This window comes from Notamacropus eugenii, chromosome 4 (assembly GCF_028372415.1).
Source record: "Notamacropus eugenii isolate mMacEug1 chromosome 4, mMacEug1.pri_v2, whole genome shotgun sequence".
Taxonomy (NCBI): domain Eukaryota; kingdom Metazoa; phylum Chordata; class Mammalia; order Diprotodontia; family Macropodidae; genus Notamacropus; species Notamacropus eugenii.
Window position 1 is genome coordinate 247,007,851 of NC_092875.1, and position 17,356 is coordinate 247,025,206.

The 17,356-nt window shown below is 39.1% G+C and overlaps 1 long non-coding RNA gene across 1 annotated transcript in view; it reads right to left on the bottom strand.

Moving 5' to 3' along the window:
- The window catches only part of LOC140498384 (uncharacterized), a 37,967-nt gene extending 21,685 nt beyond the window's left edge, over positions 1-16,282 (bottom strand). The window contains exon 1 of the long non-coding RNA XR_011965083.1: positions 16,177-16,282. This is a non-coding gene — a long non-coding RNA (uncharacterized lncRNA). The remainder of the gene's footprint in view (positions 1-16,176) is intronic.
- Between the last annotated feature and the right edge of the window lie 1,074 nt (positions 16,283-17,356).

Genomic DNA, 17,356 nt, shown 5'->3' on the forward strand with positions numbered 1-17,356 from the left:
CAGAACTTTCCATAGCTCAACTGAGGCTAACACAATTATGTACACAGTTTGTTAACCCCTATTAGAGTGACAGGAGTAGATGAAGAGTTAACATTAAGAAGGCAGAGTTTTAGCTAGAAGCCAATTCCAAATGAATTCATCTTCTAGGATCATACAGAATAGTGTGGAGAGTGGGGAGGGACCTCAGCATCTATCTAGTCCTGCCCCAAGCTCCTCAAGAGGTCTCCTACTACAACATGCGCTACAACTGGCCATCCACCATTGTTTGGAGAACCCCATTGAGGGGGAATCTATTCTCCCCTGAGACAGTTCATTCTACTTTGGGATAAAACTCCAATTATTAGGAAGTTTTTCTAGACATCTAGTCTAATTCTTTTTGTAACCTCCCTCATTCTGTCCTCTACAGTAAAATAGAACAAGTTGAATCCTTCCTTTGTATGACGACACCTCAGACACTTGAACAAAGCAGTCATGTTCCACTTCCTCATGAGGCTTGTCTTCCCCAGGCTAAAAAAAACCCAGTTTCCTCAATAAATCCTCCTGTTGCAGAGTCTCAAAGCGCTTCACTATTCTGATTTCTGGACACTTTCCAGTTTATGGTTATATGTCCTAAACTTCAGTGCCAAGAACTGAACCTAATGTTTTATTTTTTTCAGCATTCATTTTTTTTATTTTGAGTTCCAAATTCTCTTCATTCCTCAAGCCTTCTCCCACCCACCGAGAAGGCAAGAAATAATATAATATCCATTATACATGAGAAATTCTGCAAAACATATTTCCATGTTGCAGATATTTTTGTCATATTGCAAACAAAAAAGCAAGAAAATTAAAAAATATATATACTTTAATCTACACTCAGCATTCATCATGAACATAATACTTTAGATGTGGTCTGACCAGAGAAGAGTGCAAGGTGCCTATCACCTATCTATTTCTGGAAACTATGCCTCTCTAAATAAAGCTCATAATTCTTTTGGTTAGTTTTTGACTACCATATCACACAGTTGACATCATAACTAACATTAATAGAGCATTTTAAGGTTTCCAAAACGTTTCATATCTATTATGTCTATTTGATCTTTACCACAACCCTGTGAGATAAATGCTATTAATTTTATAAAAGAGAAAACAAATTAAGTGACTTGTCCAGAGTCAGACAGTTAGTCACACAGATACTTATCTGAGTAGGATTCAACCTCAGGTTTTTCTGATTCCAAGTTTAGCATTCTATCCATTACACCATGTAGCTACCCTTTTGGTCCATTAAAACCAGCAGATTTTTTTTCCATACAAATTGACTAGCCAGTCATATATATGAAGCCAATTTTGTGCATCTGAAGATAACACTTAAAATTTTTCCATTTCAAATTTTATCTTAAGAGATTCAGCTCAAGATTGTCATGATTTTTTTTATCCCAACTCTCATCCACTGTGTGTTAACTATCCTTCCCAATTCTATCCCATCTGCAGACTCAATAGAAATGCCTTGCATGACATTATGTAAGTCACAGATAAAACTGTTAAAAGTGCAGGACCAAACAGAGATCCCCTGGAGGCCTCCTTCCTCTTAGAACATTCAAGTATTTTTAAATGTATTGCATTATCATCTAGGACAGCTAGGTGGTTCAGTGGATAGTGTGCCAAGTTTGGGGTCAGAAAGACCTTCCTAAGTTAAAATCTGACCTCAATGCTTACTAGCTGTGTGACATAACCTCATTTGCCTCACTTTCTTCATCTATAAAATGAGCTGGAGAAGAAAATGGCAAACCACTCCAGTATCTTTGCCAAGAAAACCCCAAATGGCATCATGGAGAATTGGATGCAACTGAACAACAAAAATTATCATCTAGCCGACATCTCTCCATGGTTTCCATAATATTTATATGAGATGATTTATCAAAAGTTTTGTTAAAATCCAGGTGGTATTGATCTGCAAACTAGTCAAATAACCCTGTCAGAAAAGAAAATAAGGTTAGTCTGGCATGACCTGTTCTTGATGAAGCCATGGTGGTTTTTTGGGACCATCACTTCCTTTTCTGGAAGTTCACTAAACTTCTTTAATTAAGTTTTCCAGAATTTCCCCAGGAATCAAAGACAAGTTCACTGGCCTATAGTTTATAGATTCCACTGTCTCTCTCTCTCTTCTCTGTCTCTCTCTGTCTTGGAGTCTCTCTCTCTCTCTCTCTCTCTCTCTCTCTCTCTCAAAATCAGAATATATTCCCTTTTCTTTATCTGAGATGCCTCTTGAGTTCCCCACCATCTTTGAACTGACTCTGCAACAGTTCAAAATCACATCTGCCAGTTTTTTCAGTACTCAAAGATGTAGTTTCTCTGGGCCAGGTGACTTGAGTTTATCCAGGTCAGCTGGTTTCTTACTTTCTCCTTGCTTAAAGTATCAGTTTCTTAACAGCCATTGCTTGTTCTGTTTTGTTGATTAAATACCATTCTTCTTGGAAGAGAAAACAGCAAAATAAACATTAGTTTTACTTTTTCTATATTGCCATTCACTATCATTCCTTCCACTTTGAAAGATGACTGTTTTTAATTTGAGTTTTCTTTCTCCCAATATAACTGAAAAGAAAGGAAGAACCCTTCAGTCTTCATTCATTGTCCTTTGCTTTATTGACCAACCTCAGTTCTTTCCAAGTGTTTGCACTTCTGATGGTATTCTGACAATGCTTTTATATTAATCCTCTTTTACTTGCCTTGGCTTCCATCTTCTGTACATATCCATTTTAAAATAAACTGATTGGTGAGTTCCCCATGCTTCTACGTCAGTCCCTGAAAACAACTGCTATTTTTTCTCTTTCTCAAAATGGTTTCCTTTTGTATCTTTATCTTTAGCATTTCACTTTTTGACAGTTTCCTATTCCTTCTAGGCTATATAAAGAATCCCCTGTAAAATTTTAGTCTGCAGAATCCTAAATAGCCTCTTTTTGAGTCCTTTGAAATTTGCTCTCCTAAAATCTAGGATGCATATCGGATTATGTCTGAATTTCTTCTACCACATACTCTAAGAGGTGGTTGTCAATTTCTCCCAGGTTTACTATCATTTAAAAAAAAATCTTTATTAAAAATTATTGTATTTTTAAATTCCAAACAGAAACATCTAAAAGCATTTCCACATACAGTGAAACACAAAAAGATTATGTACAAAAAAGTGAATCTCCATTTCATACTGCTTGCTTTTTTAAAAAGTATTTAATTATTCCACACATAACCTTCAAATCTGTCCTATTTCTCTGTGTCTTTCTAAATTTCCTTCTGTTCCCCTCTGTAAATTAAAAAAATGTTCAGTAGTTCTTTTTTGGCCTCACTATTGCTAACTCCTCCTCCATCTTCCCAATCCCTTTGATCCAATTAAAAACCAAGAGAGAATCAGGACAACTTTGTACACAGCAACAACCACAGTGTGCGAGGATTTTTTCTGGTAGACTTAGAACCTCATTGCAATGCAAGGACTTAAAAAATTCCCAATGGTCTTTTAAGGCAAAAATGCCTTCCACATCCAGAGAAAGAACTATGGAATTCAATCACAAATTGTAGAAGATCATTTTCCTGTGTATTATGTTTTGGTTTGTTATATGATTTCTCCCATTCATTTTAATTCTTCTATACAACATGACTATGGTGAAAATGTATTTAATAGGAATGTATGTATAGAACCTACATAAAATTGTATGCCATCTTGTGGGGGGAGGGAGGAGGAGGGAAGGAAAGAAAAAATCTAGGTTGTATGGTAGTGATTGTGGAACACTGGAAATAAATGAAAAAATAAATTTTTTAAAAAATGAAAATAAAAACAAGAGAAAGGAGAAAAAATATAACATATAAGGGCAGTCTAACAAAATGAATCCATATAGCAACTGCAGACAAAAATACATGCCTATATACTGAATCCATCACCTCTCTGTCAGAAAGTGGGTAGCTTGCATCCTCATAGGTCCTCCAGAGATGTGGTTGGTCATTTGTTGCATTAATAAGAGTTTAGATAATTCATTGAAAGAGCAGTCAAATAGTAGTAGGAGAACCAAGGGAGAACAACATCATGGGACTCAAGGGAAGACAGAGTATGTAGAAGGGGGTAGCCATGCCAATTACTGCAGAATTTTCAGGGAAGATGGAAATGGAGGAAAGGTCAGTGGATTGATTAATCAAGAAAACATTGGTGACCCCTGAGAGAATAGTTCCAGTAGAGTGGGGGGGGGGGGGGGGGGTAGACCAGCTTGTAAGGGAAAGAGTGGATGGTAAAGAAGTAAAAGCAACAAGTGTAGATGAGTCTATCTAGGAGTTTAGCAATGAAGGAGAGGAGAAAAATTGGATGACATCTTAGCGGGGTAGCTAGGAGATACAATGGATAGAGAGCTGGGCCTGGAATCAGTAAGGCCTGAGTTCAAATCTGGCCTTAGACACGTTAGCTGTGTGACCCTGGGCAAGTCACTGAACTCAGTTTCCTTATCTGTAAAATGAGCCAGAGAAGGAAATGTATGTTTGCCAAGAAAACCCCAAATGGAGTCACAAAGAGTTGAACGTGACTGAAAAAAGACACAACAACCAAGCTTGTGGAATGCTGGGCCAAGGAGAATTTTTTTTTTTTTTTAGCACAGGAGCTACCTGATGGATATAAATCTTAATTGAATGAATAAAATTGAAATGAAATGCTGGGTGTAGTCTTACTAGAGATCATGAGTTTGTGATGCAAATAGACAAATCCAGCAGAGATATGTCACGTTGAAAACAAGCAAGAAGATTCTGAAATGACTTTGATTTGCCTGTTTTCTATGACTGTGTATTTCCTTCCCATTTCCTATAATCAGTCTGTTGTTATCTTCCCCACTGTTTGTTCTGAAGATAAAAGATTACCTTGCATTTGTCTACCACTGCCTTTTTTCTTTTATGAGGAGCTTAAAGTACTTTGGGGACATTTTTCTCATCAATCTTCCCAACATTTTCCATGTATATTTTACAGTAGAAGGGTTGAATCTCAGCTCACAGAGCCAGTAGACAGGGTTAGTCACCTTTTGAAGCACGTTATTGTCTAGGGGCAGAGCTGAGTGATCAGATGCTTCTTATAGAAAATACAGACTATATCAGGAAGGACTGATGCCAAGCAACAATTAACTAATTAAAGAGATGGGAACCCAAAGCACTACCTCAAGGAAGATGGGAGCAGCAGAATCTAGATTATAGGGGACAACAGTCACGCAAGACTGGGAGCTAACATGCGGACCAAAATTTAAAAACAAAATCAGAATAAATAATCTCTTCAGCAAAGTAAATTGGTCTCTTTTGGGTTTTTCTTGATGCCTTTCTCTCACCATCTTGACAAAGGGAGTGTCCAGAAGTATGTACCATGATGGCAGTCCCCCCCTTTAAGTGTCCAATGACTCTCTATGCTTATGAAAAGCTATTTTAAGAAAAGTTCTATTGGGCATTTATATTATTATGAATGACTTTCCACCAACCTACTATTTTTTCTAGATACCCCTGGTGAAGGAACTTCAGGCAGTAAACAGATGGAGTAGGTATTTTAGGGGCAGAAGGACTTTACTAGTATCCTCAAATCAAACTAGGTGTGTGTCTGATTGAGTTGGAGTTTAATTACTCCAAAAACTATGGATTGGATCCAGCAAATTTGCTTTGCCTCTTTAGCTACTGTCAAGAATTCCTGTATTTGTTGTCATTTGTCATTGACATCAGGGTGACATAGATATTGTCAGCAGACTCCCCTTCTGGGTGTGATCTTCCCCTACATTTTCTCCCACCTCCAGTTGCATCTGTCTCTGAAGCAACAGAACTACATGAGGAGAGTGATGCCAATATGTTCTCCCATGGGAATAAATACAGGTAGTCTCCATATTTCTGAAGAGGTCTGACAGGGAAGAGGAGTTATTAGTATACAAGGAAAGAAAGGAAATAGACACACTCATGTAGTTTCTTACAATTTGGCATATAAGATATTTATTATTATTTGTGTAAATAGCTCTCACCTTCTAAGAAGGGTAGGTATAGGATTTTTGTAATTTCACTGATATCCCAAGAAAAGGAAGATTGTATTTCAGGGGATTAAGACAGGTTTGGTGCCCAGAGCCCCCTTCTCAGTATGTAAAGCATAGGCAGGTAGGTCCTCTGAGATGAATTAGGGATGATTTCTTTTAAGAGGGTCCAAACAGAAAGTCATTGGACTGGAGAACTGTAGAGTGACAACTTCAGGGTTTCACAAAGAGTTTCTTCTTCTAATCAAGAAGAGGAGACTAGGCCTTGAGCCAGGTAGAAATACATAATATAATAAATATATATCATAAATAGTTATGTGGAACATAATATACTTATAACAATATATAATAATAAATAGCTTCATATGCAATATAATAAATAGTGACATATAGTCTGATAACTGGTTCTGACCTCAGGTGTTGATCTTTCCCCAGCCCGCTTTTTTAGCCAGGAGTTACCTTGCAGCATGAACAAGCTCAGGCCTTGAGGTCCCTGTCCTGAGGCGCACACCCTTCTGTCTTCCTGCCAGTGGAACATCTCACTTCCTTACTACTTGCCTCAGGGAGAGGGTGGTGGAGATACTTTTTATTTTCTCTCAGCTCAGTGCTGAAAAGTCATGATTTGGAAGAGGAACTTCTGGCTCAATTTCTGGAGTGGACACTAAATCTATAGATATGCTGGGCCCTTCTGCCCCCTGCAAAGTCAGAGAAACTGTCCACTTTGTTCCCTGGCCTGGAAGTCCCATTTTCCCATGTTGCTCTAGGTTTGGCTTGAATGATTTCATTTTTCTCCTGATTTGTGACTCTGTAAACTTTTCCAACTACAGTGTTAGAAAGGGATTTTATTTTGTGCCTCTTTGATTAGTCAGTGCCCTGAAAGCTATTGCGACTGAGGAAAAGGGTGTGGGTATGCTGTGGGTATGTATGTGTTATAAACACCTGTGTGTTTTTGCTGGCCACTCAGTATTTTCGTTCCTCTCTCCACTGTCCACCATGAAAGCTTACCCTTACTCCTGCAGTGGGTAGAATGGAAGGTCTTTCCTTGAGATGTCATTTCTTAAAACATGAGATCAGAACATTGCTGTGGTTCAGTCCTTCCTGCATCATGTTGGTAAAGTTAGGAGGATCTTGCCCTGGGAATTGGGAGATGGGTGCTTTGGTAACCACCCCAGTGGGACTCCACTGAGACATACTATCGACCTCAGTGAGGAATGGACATCATATGTTTGCAGTAGCAATTAATAAATCCTGGACTTGGGTTTGGGGCATGGACATGGGGAAGTATCCCTCCCCTAACTTACAGAAATGGCATCATAGTCACTCTTTGATGGAATGGTCTATTTAGATATATTTCTTTTTATACCAATAAGTGCACATCATTAGTGCCTGTCCAGGGTGTGAAAACATCAAGTATAGAACCAAAGGAAAAAGACTGAAAGTGTCAATGAGTTATAGCCAATTCCTGAGTTGCTATGGAATTAGAAGGAGCCACCATAGTGTTTTTGCTGAGGAGGGGAGCTGGTGGTAGTTGGAACCTACAGTGACAACTGAGGTCTGAGGTTTAGGGTGGGTGGGTAAACTGTCCTATCCTTACCTCTACTAATGTAATTCTTTGAAATTTTCTGTGAAAAGAACAGGAGAGCTATGAGATAAGTTAGAGATTATAAACCATAAGGAACCCATAAATCTCAGAGAAGTCCTAGTATCACTGAGTCTTAAGAGTTTGGCACCTCCAAAATTAGTCACACCCATACTGGATTGAGAATCCTCACTACAATATCCATGACAAGCCTCTGAGGACCTGTAGTTAGAAAGAGTCCGTTACCTTCTGAGGTACCCCCTTCTACTTTTAGACATCCCCAGTGTTAGGATGTAAATGGGTCTGCACAATCTGCCTCTTGCTTTTGGTTCCACCTCTGGGGCCAAACTGATTAAATCTAATCCTTCTTCTAATATGAGTCCTCAGATACTTGAAGTCAATTATCATGTCACTTCCACAGACTCTCATGGGGATTTTCTCCAGTCTTCTGTCCTGGGTGCCCTCTTCTGAATATGCCACATCTTTATGTCCTTAAAAAACTATTATGTCTCTTTGCCTCTGTAGAGACAGTGAGCTTAGATTGGCAAGATTTCATTCTTCCAAACCAGTTCAAACCAGTATGAGCCAGTTCAACACAGTATAAATTGGTTCAAACCAGTTGAAAACAGTATAACCTGTATAAACCAGTACAAATCATTATATACACACTGTTTCAAACCAGTAAAAACTAGTTCAAACCAGTTTAAACTGGTTCTCACCTGTTTAAGCCAGTATAAACTGGTTCAAACCAGTTCAAACCTGTTAAAAAATAGTTCAAACCAGTATAAATCCCTTAAAGCCAGTATGAACCAGTTCAAACCAGTATAATCAGTTCAAAACAGTTGAAACCAGTATAAACCATTTAAAATTATGGGAAGATAGATAAGATAGATAGATAGATAGATAGATAGATAGATAGATAGATAGATAGATAGATAGATAGACAGACAGACAGATAGATAGATGGATAGATGGATGCACATATGTCCTCCCAATAGCATCTTAGGCTGTACTCAGCAAAGCTGGGCAGACTGATACTCAAATGCTGCTGAAAACTGCAGAATGTCAGAAAAATCATGTCTCCCCTTTTAAGTAATTTTCTTTTGTGGTAAGATTAAAGTGTCAGTTACCCAAATCTCAGATCTTCATCCAAGAAACACCCTTTTCCCTGAGGGGACTAATTTTCTAGACAGACAGAAGACATGGCAATCACCTTTGGTTGTTTATGTTTTTGTTTTTCTAAATGTGACTCTGAACTTCCAGAATTTTTTCATCTCTTTAGTAAAGAATTGTGCATGTTGTTTCCTTTAAAGAATCTTTGATAGTGATAGAGCTGGGATGGGTGCCACTCAGTAAGGACCGTATGCAAATAGCAGACTTTCCAGGGTCCACTTTGTATTTAGGTTGAGACATTCCTTTTCTTTTTTGCTGGATTCTTGCATCTTACAATTCATTTGTGAGTATGCTTCCCTGCCTACATCATCAGGGATCAACTCTTCCCCACAGTAATTAAGATGTATCACGTTAGGCACCATAGACTCACTGTGCTCTGATGGGGTCACCATCAAAGGCTCAGCTTCTCTGGTTCTAACAGTTCTCCCCAGTGGTAACTGGGCTTTAAGGAGTTAATATTAACCAAACTCACAAGAGATTCTTTTAGAATTCCAAAATCCAATCTGTTTAATTGGAAATATAAATACATAACATATTAACTAGGAGTTCTCATCTGGAACTTTTAATATATTGGTGGAAATAACGATTATCAGGGGATCCAATTATCAATTCCTAGGTCATTTGGTGAGTTTAAAATCACAACAACAGAGTTGAATGTTCTTCTGTAAGGTAGTAATCTTTTAAATGGCCTTTTTCCATTCTAATGATATTCCTTCTAAATAACTGGGACTGGTTTTTAGATCAGGGTGATATCTCCTTTGGATATGCTTGAGAAACACTGACAATTTGTTACTTCCAACATCTATCTTTCTTTCTTTCTTTCCTTCCTTCCTTCCTGTCTTTCTTTTCTTTCCTTTCTTTCCTTTCTTTCCTCCTTTCCTCCTTCCTTCCTTCCTCCCTTCCTTCCTTCCTGTTAACATCTTTTTGTAAACTCTATTCAGCCTACCATCCTCTGCTTGCATTTGTCATTAATGTGTTGTAATTTCTAAGAATACAGATTACCAAAGAATCATAAATCTCTATGTTTGAAGGGGTCTTGGATTCTCCTCCCCTACCTTGCCTTCTCATCTTGTCAAATCAGCAAGCATTTACAGACACATCTCTTTTTATGGTGCTCATTTTATTCTTCTTCTTAGATATTGTGCATTTTTTACACGTTGAAGGTTTATGGTAGCCCTCTGTCAAGCAAGTCTCTTGGTGCCATTTTTCCACCAGCACGTGCTCACATCATGTGTCTGTGTCACGTTTTGGTAATTCTCTTGATATTTCAACTTTTTCATCATTATATCTGTTATAATGATCTGTGATCAGAGATCTTGGGTGTTACTGTTATGATTGTTTTGGGGCACCATGAACTGCACCTATATAATACAGCAAACTTAGTCAATAAATGCTGTATGTCTTCTGACTGGCCATTTACTTATCTCTTTCCTCAGGCCATATTTCCTGAGACACAACAGTATTGAATTAGGCTAATAATAACCTTACAATGGCTTCTAAGTGTTCAATTGAAAGGAAGAGTGAATGCATGAGGCAAACTTCATTGTTGCTTTATTTTAAGAAGTTGCCACAGCCATCCCAACCATTAGCAACCACCACCCTGATCAGCAGCCATCAATTTCAAGGCCAGCCCCTCCACCAGCAAAGATTGAGATTCTCTGAAGGTTCAGATGATGCTTAGGATTTTTTTTTTTACTAATAAAGTATTTTTTAGTTCAGACATGTACTTTGGTGGGTTTTTTCTTTAGATATACTATTGCACACTTAATAGACTATACTATAGTGTAAACATGACTTTTATATGCACTACTAAACTAAAAAATTCATGCAGCTCATTTTATTACAATATTCACTTTGTTGTGATGGTCTGGAACCTAACCCTCAATATCTCTGAGGTAGCCTGTACTAAGCATTTATGTGCCAAGCATTGTGCTATAGTACTGGAAGTGCAAATACAAGTAAAAAGAAAGACAGTCCTTGCCCTGAAGGAGTTTACATTTTAATGGGTTGAAAGGGGGAGGGGGAGATGGTTATTAATTGTAGAAAAAGTCTAGGGAATCAAGAGTAAAGCCTGGAGAAGAAGGAAGATATGACTGACCCAGGAGAGTCCTCCTTAAAATGGAAGTCCTGAGAAGAACTAGCCAGTCAGAGAGAGCCCATGGGAGTGGGGGCTGGGGGAGGGGGGGCTTTCCCAGAATGAAGAAGTTTCTGGAATATTGTAGAGTAAGTCTAGGGAGTCAGGAATGAAGCCTAGAAAGGGATGAATATGTGATTTTTATCCACATCTTTACATAAATCGTGCAGAAGGAATCCACTTAACACACTGTATACCTTCTTTTAATGTCTTGGAAGTATCAGGGCAGAAGCCAGGTTGTCAATCATTCAATCAACAAGCGTGCATTAAGAGGTTAGCAGACTTGAGCTCTGGGAATGCAAGTACAGACAAAACAGAATAATTCCTGCTCATCCACCTGTTTTCTCTTATTCTCAGTTCCTTTCCCAGTTATACCTCTTCCTAGGGGCACCCTGGCATGCTGAGAACAGCATTGCCTTGAGGACCGAAGGCCCTGCGTTCAAATCCTACGTCTGACACTTACTACCTGTGCAGTCCTATTCAATTCACTGAACTTCTGTCAATTTTCTGTGTAAAAAGGGAGTAATAATTCAATTCAGTAAACATTTGTTAAGCACCTACTATGTTCCAGGCACTGCTCTAAGTGGCAGGGATACAAAAAGAGGCAGAAGACAGTCCCTGCGCTCAGGGAGCTCACTATCTGATAAAATTCCTACAGCACAGGATTGTTATGAGGATCAAATGAGATAACACACACTAGGCACTTTCAAGTCATTGATTATTATCGTTGCACATAATGGTAAAGTATGTGGAACTTTGGACTGAGAGGAAGAAGAACTGGATTCCTGCCTCAGTCACTTACTAACTCCTCGGTCACTGGCAAATTATTGAACCTCCCAGAGCCTCATTTTCCTCTTCTATAAAATTGGTAAGGATCCCAACTGCGTCTACCACCTCACAGGCTCCGTGTGAGAACTGAACAAAATAAGGTAGTTTAGGCACTTTGCCTCCTTTATAGTACCATAGAGTGAAAATTATGATCATTGCAATTATTCTTCCTCTAGGTCTTGGTACATTAAATCCCTACTTGTACAGGAAATGAGGGTCAAGTGAAGGAACTGGTTATGTTTAGCCAGGAGAAGAGAACATTGGGAGTGAGAGTTGGGGAAAGGGCCAGAATATTTGTCTTTGGGTACACAGCTGAAGAGATGCCACAAGAAAGAAATATTAGACTTGTTCTGTTCGACTTCTGGGAGCAGAGCTAGGGGATGGAGGGCAGCAGGGGTCAAAGACACAAAGGCAGGCTTGATGTCTGGAAAGATTTTCTAACAGTTAGACCTGCTGGGGCAGCTAGATGGTGCAGTAGAGTATCAGCCCTCAAGTTAGGAGGACTTGAATTCAAATTCAGCCTCAGACACTTGACACTTACTAGCTGGGTAACCTTGGGCAACTCACTTAACCCCAACTGCTTTGCAAAAAATATATATAGAGAGAGAGAGGTGGCCCCAAATGGAATGGGCTGCCACAGAACTGGTCAGCTTTCCCTATTCCAAGGTCTTCAAGCACAGCTTGAATGACCCATTGTCAGGTGAGAGAAAGGATTATTTCTCTCTCTTATTAATAACCAATTATAAACTGAGATTAAGATTCTCTCTTTTCTATTTCCTCATTCAGAAATCAGCCTCTGAAGGACATTGCTGATAGGTGAGATTACGCAATCCTTGGGGTACATGCTTTTCGATCTTGGGTGGGACTCCATCCAACTAGGAGACCTTACAAACAGAATCCAGTCTAAGTAAGATCTTGCCCTTAGGAAATAAGTCCCTGTATGTCCTTGGAGTCCTCCATTGGAAGTTAGGGTGACCTAGTTTATGAAGGGGAAAACCAACCAGTGAGGTCTGGATTGAGATGGATTCTTTTGCCCAGAATGCTGCAGGTATCTCAGTCTCATCATTAGGTCACCCTCTCTCTGCAGGAGGAACTGAAGACTTTTTGCCCACTTCCTCATTAATATGTCTAAATCTCATTGATTGTTAACCAATCAAAACTGATTTCCACCTGTCACAAACACCCATTCTTCCAAGGGCAAATAAGTATGGAGAGGCCTCCATGGTTGATTGGTCTTTAGTTTATGAGAGAAAGCCAAATAACTATCTTTTTATTAATTATTTGCTAGTCATAATTAATAAAATTATTAATTACTCAGAAACTAATTGTCATGAACTTTTCATATGTACATATATGTTACAGTTTAGGGGTCTTTGGGGGGGATCGGTTGGACTAGATGGTCATTGAGGTCCTTTCCAACTCTAACATTTTTTGATGTCCATGTGCATGTGTGTGTATACATATTGTATGAATATGTATGTGTATATAATTTTAGTTCCTGCTGATAGGTAATGATCAGGTTCCAGGACTGAGGAAGAAGAGTAAACTTAGCATGTGGGATTTCATATGTGGAAAACTGCCCAGTGGTTTCAATGATCTCCAACTGCTCTCCTTCACAAAAAGCTGATTTCTTGAACACTAAGGTTTTGGTGAAGCTAAGTGGTGTCTATAGAGTGTCAGACCTGGAGTCAGGAAAACCTGAGTTCAAATACAACCACAGATACTTATTAGCTGTGTGACCATGGGCAAGTCACTTAACCCTCTTTGCCTCAGCTTCCTCTTTTGTAAAATGAGCTAGAGAAGGAAATGGGACTTAACTGCCCTGGTACAGTACTAGTTTCTGTGAAATCACACAGACATGAGATAATCTCAAGTACCTGAGATTTGTTTAAAAAAAAAAAAGGAGCTCCCAGATTCTGTCCCATGAGACTTGTAGTAATGGCAAGATATAAAAGCAGTTCAGTGAAGAGGAAGAAAGAAAATCAGTGATACTGGAGGTGATACTGATAATGTCCCTAATGGGTACATTAGGAAGCATGCTAGGTACATTAGCATGAAGCTAAGGCCTCCACCTTAATACAAACATTGGGAAATCCTTGGTCAGAGGAGCCTGTCCTATCCTGGGAGCAGGGTGATAACAAGTGGAGTGTTTACCATCTAAAAGGAATCCAGATAGAATTACAGAACAAATGAGATCATGGGGCACATCTGGCAATACAGTATGTTCTAGCTGGCAGTACCTTTATTTATGTTGCAAAACAGAGTAAATAATAACCATTTCAAGTGTAGATTCAGATGATATACATAAAAAATAGCACCCCAAACTTATGGGAGCATGACTGCTGCTGAAGAGAAAGGCCAGGACCCTCCCTGTAAGCTGTATGCTTAGGAAGCTGTGAAAATAATCAATCAACAAGCATTTATTAAGGTCCTGAAGACCTTGCCTCTTTATTCGGAAAATTGAGGCCATTCTCTGTGAGCTCCTTCTTCCTCCCTTCTCAAAACCCCTTGCCATCATCTTGCACTCTCTTGTCCTTTTCTCTAAGCTCTCACAATGAGATTATGACCCTTCTCATTGCCAAGGATAATTCACGCACACATATCCATAACATCTCCTTTTGTCTTCCCAAACCCAACCAAACTCTCAAGCAATAGTCCTACATCTCTCCTCCCTTTTTCAGTCAAACTCCTAAACGAAAACTTTTCTACACCAGTTGCCTCTATTTTCTTTCTTGTCAACTCATTCCTAATCTCTTTGCAATTAGGTGTCCATATCATACAAGTGAAATAGCTCTGTCCGAAGTTACCAATAATCTCTTAATTGTCAAATATGATGGTCGTTTCTGTTTTCATCCCTCTTGAGCTTTTTGCTCAATGCTGACCAATGTCTCTTCTGGGGTATTCTCTCCTTTCTGGATTTTTGTAACACTTGTTTTTTTTTCCCTCATTCTTCTCTAACCTCACAAGTTTCTTTTCTTGGTTCGTCATCCACATCACACCTCCTAAATGTAAGTATTTCTCAATACTCTGTCCTGGACCCTCTTCTCTTCTTTCTCTAGGCTCTCTATGAGTGACCTCATCTGCTCTCATGCATTCAATTATCATCTCTATTTTCAGGACGCCCAGGTCAACACATACAGCCTCAGTCTCTTCCCTGAGCTTCAGTCCCAAATCACCAATTACGTATTAGACATTCAAATTGAATTTCCTATAAGCATTTTGAACTCAACACGTACAGAATATAGTTCATATTCCTACCTTACTCCCAACCTAACCCTCCTCTAAATTCACCTATTTCTCCGTAAGGTACCACCACTTGTTCGGTTCTCCAGGTAGACTTAGCAACCAATGAGATACATGGGGTGAGCATGAGTGAAGAGTCAAGAATAACACTAAAATTGTAAACCTACTCAAAAAGGCCATCTGGCCATCTACTCTGTCACAGTGTATGTTCCTCTGACCCCCCATCTCTTCTGCTTTCTACCTCTTACTCTGCGGATAGGAATCAAATCAGTACTACCAATGCTATTACAAAAAGTCTTACATTCAACTGCTCAAAGGCTCTACTAACAATTTCTATGATTTCCAGACCAAGCCTCCTTGCCATAGCTCCAGAAACCCTATATATATTGACGTATATCCACGTTATTAAGCATGATTTTTTCTTGAGATGATTTTGCTCCCTACTTGCACAGAAAATTTCTGACTATATGAAGGGGAGATGACTGGAAAACCCCCCAAAAAAACATGTTTTATAATTACATCAATAAGTTCCTTCAGTATCTTGGAATGTACAGTTATACCTTCCACATCATGGGGTTTAGAGGCACATCACTCCCATTAACTGGAAAATCTGCATAAAACTTGTTGGCCCTCCCTTCATACTAGAGAAGAAGTCTGAATTGTTATGGTATTAGAAGATAAAACATGTTGATATTATACAATATTATACACATATTTTATACATTTCTGAGTTTCTAAATGTTCTCTCTGTCATTTGCTGGCCTTTGCATGTTGTCTCCAGCTTCCACAAAGCTTCCGAAAAATTCCCATTTAATTTCTTATACTGACCCATAATATATCAAAATTGCAATGAGGAAAGCTGTGATGTGGAAGGGATAACTGTAATTCATTTGTGGCTAAAGATGTAATTTGGAATTCCACAAATATTTATCAAGCAATCACCTATAGTGCACCAAACACTGGGTTAAGGACTAGGAGAAATGAAAAAATTTGAGAAGATATCATCCCTGCCCTTATGGAAAGCATAAACCAGCGGAGGACAATATACAAACACAAATAATTATAACCATTAATTTATATGAAGTAGCCAAACATCCTTTTACCATCACCTTACCTATTCTGGACTTCAGTCTCAACATCTGTTAGTAAATTCATCATAGCAGAAAACTAGGAAATGTCTCAAGGGTGTTGGAAACAAACCAGACATAAACAAATGTACATACCCTGAGAAAAGACATGTGTCAGAGAGGGAGACAAGTGAGTAGGTGATGCAGCTGAACAGGTTCTTACCATCTACCATCCCTCTTGTAAAGTTGTCAGCCTAGCTTTAAAAGTCAGCACAAGAGATGCTCCTAACACTCGTGACCTGATTCTGGTGATTATTGTTAGCCCAGCTGAGGAAGGTTATTGAAAGCTGGAACTCTCTAAGTAACTTCATAAATGTGTGCTGAATTGAATCCAATGTTCATTGCTAGGATATTTGTATAAGGACTGTGTGAAGCAAGGAATTCCTTTCCTTTGGCGTCTGGAATCCCTCTCCAGATCTGGTCTGTTACTTTGCATGTCTCTCTTTGCATCATCCAATTAGAGACTAGCACAAGGGAAACAAGCCCTAAATGTTTCCAGGAGAGCAGGGACTTCTAAATAGGGCATCCATGTGTCTGTATTTCAGTAAGTAATAGAAAAGAAATGAGAAGCTGTCTTGAGGTGGTGAGATTGCTGCAGGTGATGGTTATAAACAACAATTGGCCAAATACTAGGCAAATTAGGAGCTCATCTAAGAAAGCAAAGCAGACCAAGTGTGAGACTCCTTTACCCTCTAATTTTTTCATGCCAAAGCCTCATCCAGCCGGATCCTACCAGGATCTCCTCTTCTTAACTAAGGACCCCTAGGCCTTGCCATCAACCCAGCTGATGCTCTACCAAGCCTTTCTACCCGCCCTGCAACTAAACTCCCCTATATATATACATATATTGCTTTCCTCAATTAGAATAGGAGTTTTTCTGTTCATATTATTAGCATTTAGCACAGTACTTGTCACATTTTCTCAGTCATTGTTCTGTCATGTCCAACTCCTCGTAACCCCATTTGGGGTTTTCTTGGCAAAGATACTGGATTGGTAGCTGTTCCTTCTTTAGTTCATTTTATAGATGAGGAAACTGAGGCAAACAGGGTTAAGTGACTTGCTCAGGGTCACACAGCTAGTAAATGTCTGAGGCCGGATTTGAACTCATGAAGATAAGTCTTCCTGACTCCAGGCCTCTACCCTTTATCCCATCTGGGTCCCATTTGTACGTAATTGTTCACGTGTTGTGTCCCCCATTAGACTGTGAGCTTTTTGCGGAAAAGAACCATCCTCTGCCTTTCTTTGCAACTCCAACACTTTAATGGCGCATAGCAGG